This window comes from Sus scrofa, chromosome Y (genome assembly GCF_000003025.6).
Source record: "Sus scrofa isolate TJ Tabasco breed Duroc chromosome Y, Sscrofa11.1, whole genome shotgun sequence".
Taxonomy (NCBI): domain Eukaryota; kingdom Metazoa; phylum Chordata; class Mammalia; order Artiodactyla; family Suidae; genus Sus; species Sus scrofa.
This window is the reverse complement of record NC_010462.3, coordinates 8023387-8031536: the sequence shown is the minus strand read 5'-3', so window position 1 is coordinate 8031536 and position 8150 is coordinate 8023387.

Here is an 8150-nt window from a genome sequence, read left to right as displayed (position 1 = left end):
AGTGCAGGTGGTCAGTTCTATTCCAAACACCAACCCGTAGAAAATGAGATGGGGGAGTTCCCCCTCGTGGCTCAGTGATAAGGAACCTGACTAGGATCCATGAGGATGTGGGTTTGATCCCTGGCCTCACTCAGGGGGCTAAAGATCTGAGAGAGCTGTGGTGTAGGTCACACATGTGGTGGGATCTGGGGTGGCTGTGGTGTGGACTGGCAGCTGTCGCTCCAGTATGACCCCTGGTCTAGGAACTGCCATATGCCACAGGTGCTGCTGTAAAAAAGAAAAATAGGAAAAAGCACTATCAAGTCACAATGTTGTGTAGGAGGAATGAAGCGAGTGCTGAAGGTCTATTTTGTCCCCAAAACAAATTCACAGCAAAGGAGATGAGATCTGTGGTTCCCAAAGGCCGGAGGGGGAGGGGAAGGTACCACCGACAGGGTATCAGACACGTTGGTCCTGGGATGAAACGTACAGGACGAATGGCATCAGCACCAACGCACCTTATGCACCAAGGGTGTTGAGAGCCAATCCTGAGAATCTTATCACAAGGAGAAGAACGTTTTTCCTCTTTCACTTTGAATCTGCAGGAGAGGATGGAGGTTCCCTAAACTGACTGTGTACATCATTTCAGGATGCGATTCCCATCTCTCGGCTGGACACCGCGATGAAACCGGATGAAGCGTAACTTAAATCTAGTGTTCAAAACTTAAATCTAAAAACCGTAAATTGATTAAATCTAAGATATTAACCCTATGTTTGCTTAGATGAATGTCCTTCATATATTCATTTTTGGATTTTTTCTTTCTCGTCTTTTTGCTTCTTGCCTGAGGTGGGCAGAGGCTTGATGTGGGGTCTTAGTTCCCAGACCAGGGAAGGAACATGGGCCTCCGTGGTCAAAAGTGTCGGGTCTGAACCGTAGAACCCCCACCCCACCCCAGGGAACTCCCTTCTGGATGTATTCTTCCTGGAAAATCAACAGCTTCTACCTGTCCATCCAATTAGCCATGAACAGCAGAAATGAAAGACATTGCTGGCTTGTTATTATATGCTCGTCTCTGTCTTTGGGGCAACGACCATAAACACACATCACAAAGTATGGAGAAAAAAGTGTGTCCACGTCAGAACCCCAGAGATGGTGCACCTGCTGGTGAGAGAAGAAATCTCATGAGATGAACTCTGGATAAAGGACAGACAGGCCAATGGGAGGCCCTGAGCTGTGGCCACAAGCAGCAGAAGGGGGGAGGTTTCTGGGAGAAAGAAACCCCAAGGCGAGGCTCATGTCCATCTAGATTGTTATCTGAGGTTGCTGCCAAAATTCAGCCTTCGTCTACCCTGTAGATGGATTTTTGGGTGAAGGAGGGAAAAAAAATAACTTGATTTGCCAGGCAAATGGGGTCACAGCAGGCTGCTGCCCTAAAGACTGGGTCCCCCTTTGGGAGAGATGAGGAGGGGGTGGGTTTACAGTTTGGGGAATATTATTAAGCACAGTCACCGGTAAGCTTCAGGGTGGCTGCAAGCTTGCATTCTTCTTCAGAGCTGGTGTCTAGGCGCCCTCCTCTCTGGCTTTCATCTTTTGGAAGTTTAGTTGTGCAGAAGAGCTCAAAGACATTGCTCTGTGTAGCCCCTGAGGGGGAACCAGGACCTGCCCCCAGGAGGCACAGTTGTCTCCTGATGGCCCCTCCCTGGTCTCTGCATCCCCTCCCTTCCCTCATCAGCCAGCACTTGTGGGCACCTGCCCCGTGGGACTCAGGGAAAGGCCTGGAGGCTGAAGTTTATTTCCTAAAAACAAGATATGCGGCTGGGGGGGGGGAAGATCCAGAAAGTCTGCTGTTTTTCCCAGTGGGAGCACAGGCCAGAGGCCCAGGCCCTCAGGAAGCCGATGCGGAGTCAAGCACAGGTCAGCTACATAGTCTGGGTTCTTCAGAGTCTAATCCTTACCCTTTGGCCTCAGACGCAAAAACACAGACATATAAACATGCAACTGCATGAAATGAGCAGCATCAGCGACTCTGGGTCCTTCCAGTAGAAACTAGAGAAGGTGACAGAAGTGGCAACTTCAGGAGGGATGGAGGAGGAAGAGCTGGAAGGGAAATATGATGACGGAGAATGTACAGAGGCCGCCACATTTCATGGAGTACCCCCCCCCAAAAAAATTAGGAAATGGGAAATAGAGTTATAGTTTAGAAAGCTCTACCGTTAATTCAACCAAGAAAGAGAAAAAGGACCCTATGATCCCGTGACCCCCTCCTCGTCACACATCCAGAAAATATGAAAACCAACTCAAAAAGATCCATGCACCCCCATGTTCATGGCAGAAGTATTCCCAAGAGCCAAGACCCAGAAACAACCTAAATGTCCAACGACAGAGGACTGGATAAAGAGGACATGGCGCATATGCAGAAGGGAACACTACTCAGCCAAGACAAAGAATAAAACCGTGCCATTTAAGCAACAAGGATGGCATTGGAAGGCATTGTGTTAAGTGACATGAGTCAGCCACAGAAGGACCAATACTGCACCACAGCACTTAAGTATAGAATATAGAAAATACAGCAGACGAGTGAGTATGACCCAAAAGCACCAGACTCACAGATACGGAAAACTAGGGGTGACTCATTTGGTGGAGGGACATGGGGGAAGGGACTGAGAGGTACAAACTACTTTGTAGAAAATATATAAGCTGCAAGGAGACACTGCACAGCACAGCGAAGAGAGCCCATATTTTACAACAAACATAAATGGAATACAATGTCGAGAAAAAGGCCCATCTTCCAAGCTCTGTTAAGACTTCCCAGCCGGGGCTAGAAACTGCTGCTTCATCACAGCTCCAACCTCCTTCCACACAGGTGTGTACTCACTGTTCCTGGGTCGCCAGGACACATGGAACCACATGACCAAGGTGGGGACCCTCAAACCTGCTGTGGGAGGGCCTCTGGGGCCTTTCCCTCTCCCTTCTCCAGATCCTGCTGCGCCTCTTCTAGTAGCTCACGTCAATTCCCAGCCCCGTTATTCACTCATCCAAATGATCTTCCTTCATCCAAAGAGGCTCCCAAACATGAAACCCTATGCTATTCCCTCAGGCTTGGAGCACAGACAATTACTCAGGCAAATACATCCCCAAACTCCTCTGGCACCTCGGCCAAACCCCCGAGGGACGTAGGATGGTGTATCAGGGCCTGCAGAGCAGCAGAACCAATAGCATGTTTGGAAGGAGAGGGAGACAGAGATTCTTCTTATAGAATTATCTCATGCAGTTATGAAGGATGCCAAGTCTAGAGTTTGCAGGCAGCCTAGCAAGCTGGAGGCCCAGGGAACAGCGATGCTGTAGCTTGAAGCTGCCATCTGTCTGGAGGCAGAATTCCCCCTACCTCGGGGACCTCAGTCTTTTCCCTCTAAAGGTCCTCACCTGATTAGGTACGGACCACCCACACAGGACACGTATCCTTGTTTGTTCTCTTATTTGCTTTTTAGGGTCCGAACCTCAGCACTTGGACGTTCCTGGGGGGCCAGGGGTCAAATCAGAGCTGCAGCTGCCAGCCTACACCACAGCCACAGCCACTGGCAACACAGGACCTGAGTCACATGTGCAAAATACGTCTCACCTTGTGGCAATGCTGGATCCTTAAGCCCTCATCAAAGCCAGTGACTGACCTTGCATCTTCACGGACACTTTGTCAAGGCCTTCAACCACTAAGCCACAACCCCCGAGCCCCAAAGGGAACGCCTTAGTTTTAGACTCTGCATATGGGTGATAATCACACAGGATGTTTCTTTCTGTAACTTATCTCACCCAACACCATTCCTCCAGGTCCTGGTTGGATGGAGGGAGCTGAGAGGGTCTCCACCTCTCTCTCCAGGAAGCCGATGTAAGACCCTGGGACACCCTGACCTCAGTCATCTGGTCTCCAGGCCTGGGGGAGGGTGGGTTCCTGTGGTGGTAACCTGGGTGGTGTGTGGTCATTTATTGTCACAAGCCCACGAAACCCCTTTATGGAGCAAACACAACCAATCTCTCCGTCCGTGAGAATCAACAAATGCCAACTTACATTGTAGGAACACACCTGTCAGGAGACACCAGCGACATGTATCTATTTACTTACAGGGACTGTGAGCCTCAGCCGTGCAAAAGCAAAGAGTCCAACCTGAGACGGTTGGGCACCACCACGAGTCCCCAGTGTTGTCACCTTTTTCCCATGTCAGACACAAGTCACAAAACACTGTCCCAGGATGTAACAGAGGGAGGTCGCTGCCACCATCCCTCAAGCGTGCTCCAAATCCGTGCCAACCCTACACCAGCCGCCCTGCCTTGGTCAGCAGGACAGGGGAGGCCATTTGGCTTTTTCTAACAGCCATGAAAACCACCGAAGGTTTTAAGCCGGACACGCCTTAATTGGTGTTCTAGAGAATTCACTCTGATCACAGAGAGAATGGGTAACGGGAAAAGGGTGAGATCTTGGAGGTCTGCCAGGAGGAGGTGTTTGACTGAAAAGGGTAAACACATTTAATTGTTTGCTCACATTGCTTCTGACACCCAATGTAGGGCATTTCCACCCCAAGGAATCCTCCAGTGCCCTTTGGACCCCAGCTGGGTGTCATCCAATTCAGTTTACCTCGGAAAGCACCCTGAGTTGGTTGAAATGCCAACAACAGGGCCCAGGCCCACAGGAGATACCCCCGCCCCGTCTCCAAACACAGGCCCCCACATTTCTGTCCAACATGCCCACAGATGGAGGGTCCCCATGTCCTCCCCCCAAAGAACTCAGGAAACACCTGACTTACTTGTTGCTCATCAAGGGGGGAACAGCCAGAGGGGGAGGGGAGGGTGGGAGTGGGTCCCACATGCAGGAGCTTCTGTCTCCTTGGACTTGGAAGGGCTGCACCCTCCCAACCGTGTGCTCCCCAAACTGAAAGCTCTCTGAGCCCCTTTTTTAGGAAGGGTCCACTAGGCAGGCCTGAGTAAAGGTTGACCCCTCAGCAAGTATGGAGGTTTGGGATGGAGCTAAAAGAGCCTACCCTTTCATCCCCTGGTTGGATCCTCTGGCACCAGCCCCACCTCATTAGCATGAACAGGTGAGCCTGGGTTTCTCAGGAAAAACTAAAGATGCTCTGCTCCCAGGGATCAAGAACTTGCTGTGGTTTAAGAGCTGTGTGCCAGGGACCAGGTCCTCCTGGATGAAAAGGGGCGCTCAACCTAATAACAAGTATCCCTGTAACAGAGAAGACACAGAGGAGAAGCCACGGGAAAGGTCTGAGAGGAGGTCCTCCTGGATGAGGGGGGCCCTCCCTCCAAGGACAGTGTCCTCCTAAGAAACAGAATAGGAGACGCCACATGAAGACAGAGGCAGAGATGGGAGGGAGGCGGCCAGCAGACCAGGGCCAACTGGAGCCCCCATAAGCTGGACGAGGCAGGAAAGACCCTGCCCTGGAGCCTCTGGATGGAGCACAGGGGTATAAGGAGCCTGCACCCCAAAATGTTGCCCCCAAAGCAGAGCTTCAATAGACACACACAATGGGATATCAGGCATAAGAAAGAGTGAAATGATGGCATTTGCAGCAACACGATTGGACCTAGAGAGTCTCATAGTAAGTGATGGTGATACAGAAAGACAAATACCGTCGGAGATCACTTATATCTGGACGTTAAAATCTGGCACAAATGAACCTGTGTACACAACAGAAACCAGCTCAGACATGGAGCACAGACTTGTGGTTGCCAAGGGGGAGGGAGTGGGTCGGGGACAGGGTTTTGAGGTCAGTAGATGCCAACTCTGAAATGGAGAATGGATAAGCAGGAGTTCCCGTCGTGACACAGTGGAAACGAATCCACCAGGAACCAGGAGGTTACAAATTCCATCCCTGGCCTCACTCAGTGGCTTAAGGATCTGACATTGCCGTGAGCTGGGGTGTAGGTCACAGATGTGTCTCAAATCCAGCACTGCTGTGGCTGTGGTGTAGACCAGCAGGTGCAGCTGCTATTTGTTCCCTAGCCTGAGAACCTCCATAGGCCTTGTTGGTGGCCCTAAAAAAAGTAAGAGTCCAGAAATAGACCCACAAAATGGAAAAAAAAAACCCCACAAACTGGATAAGCAATGAGGAACAGCTGTCCATCACAGGGAACTCTAATCCAGTCTCTTGGGATAGAACTTGATGCAAGAGATTGAGAAAGAAGCAGTGGGGCATAATCACAATGGAATATTACTCAACCATAAAAAAGAATGAAACCACCCCATTCGCAGCCACGTGGATGAACATAGAGATTCCCAATGGAAGTCATGTCAGACATAAGGAGAAGACAAACACCTCAGTATATATGGAAACACGCACATCCTGCTCTGACAAACCTGTGGGTTAACGAGCCAGCAGCTCAGCCTACAAAAGACCTTATCCCTTCAGATTCCAAGGATTTGGGGACCAGAGGGCCCAGAGAACAGGAGTAGAGGCTACATACACCCTTCTTGTGTTGTCAGGGAGTGTGGACAGGCGTTTCTCTTGTGGGGTCACCCGTCCCCTCTGGGGGCTTCCCACTTGTGCCCAGAATTGTCCTCCTGCAGGAGGAGGAAGCAGGGTCCCTCAGGCATATGAGCCCAACACTGCTGGGTCCCAAACTCTGGCCTCACCCCTCCTGCCTCTCAGCTGGAGGGGAACCCAGTCAAGAAGGACCCTCAGCCCCAGAGCAAACGGTTTGCAGACAGCATCTCGGGGACACAGGCAGTGCGGTGCAGCCTCCTGAGAGAAGCCCAAGTCTCGAAGAAAGCTCCCTTATAAGTAACAGCCGAGACAACAAGCAAACACCATACGTCAATCAAGAAATAGGCCCATCTTCCCAGGCTCTGCACAGCCGTGCTGGCCAGGGCTAGAAGCTGGTTCTGCAGCACAGCTCCAACCTCCTTCCACACCCGTGTGTACTCAATGCTCCAGGTTTGCCAGGACCAGGGCACCACATGACCAAGGCGGGGACCCTCAAACCTGTTGTGGGAGGGGCCTCTGGGGCCATTCCCTCTCCCGTCTCCAGATCCTGCTGTCCCACTAGCTCACGTCTCTTCCCAGACACATTATTCACCAGTCCAAAGAGGCTCACAAAATCAAACCCCATGTTATTCCCTCAGGCTTGGTGTCCACAGCATTACTCAGGCAAATACATCCCCAAACTCCTCAGGCACCTCGGCCAGACCACCGAGGGATGTAGGATGGTGTATCAGGACCTGCAGAGCAGCTCAACCAATACAATGTTTGGAAGGAAAGGGAGAGACAGACTCATTTTAACAACTCATCTATGTGGTTATGAAGGATGGCAGGTCCAGAGTTTGCAGGGAAGCCTGGCAAGCTGCAGGCCCAGGGGGCAGGCAATGCCATACCTTGAAGCTGACATGTGTCTGGAGACAGGATTCCCTCTTCCTGGGGGACCTCAGTCTTCCTCCTCTGAAGGTCGTCGACTGATTAGGTAAGGACCACCCGCTGTGTGACACGTCTAGTTTCATTTCTTACTGTATTTGTTTCCCTTTTTAGGGCCACAGCTGCAGCATATGGACATTCCTGGGCCAGGGGTCAAATCAGAGCTGCAACATCCAGCCTACGCCACAGCCATAGCAAAACAGAATCTGAGCCACATCTGTAAACTATGTTGCACCTTGGGGCAATGACAGCTCCTTAACCCACTCAGTGAGGCCAGGGATCAAACCTGCATCCTCATAGACATTTTGTCAAGTTCTTAAGCCACTGAGCCACAACGGGAACTCCTAGTTTCATTTTCAGTGTCTGCATGTAGGTTATAATCACACCAGATGTGTTGTTCTCTGACTTAAACGTCACTGAACCCCATGCCCTCCAGGTCCTGCTTGGATGCAGGACCTGAGGGGCTCCCCCTCCCTCTCTCCAGGAAGCCCTTCTTAGGCTCATTCCCCGAGGTTTGGATCATGTGTGAGGTTGGAGCCAAAGGTCTTTCTGCTCCACCCTCAGCTGTTCCTGGCAGCCGTGGCGTCACAGCCATTTTTGAATGTTGGCATCTTCAGTTTTCACCATCACCCCATCCTGCTTCCTTTCTTTTTGCTCAATTTCTCAGCTCTTCCCTCAAAACCTCTCTTCTCTCGCAGGTGACTCAACGCAGGGAGAAGAAACCAGGCTGGGCGGCCACACCCTGTTGGACATCTCCCTCC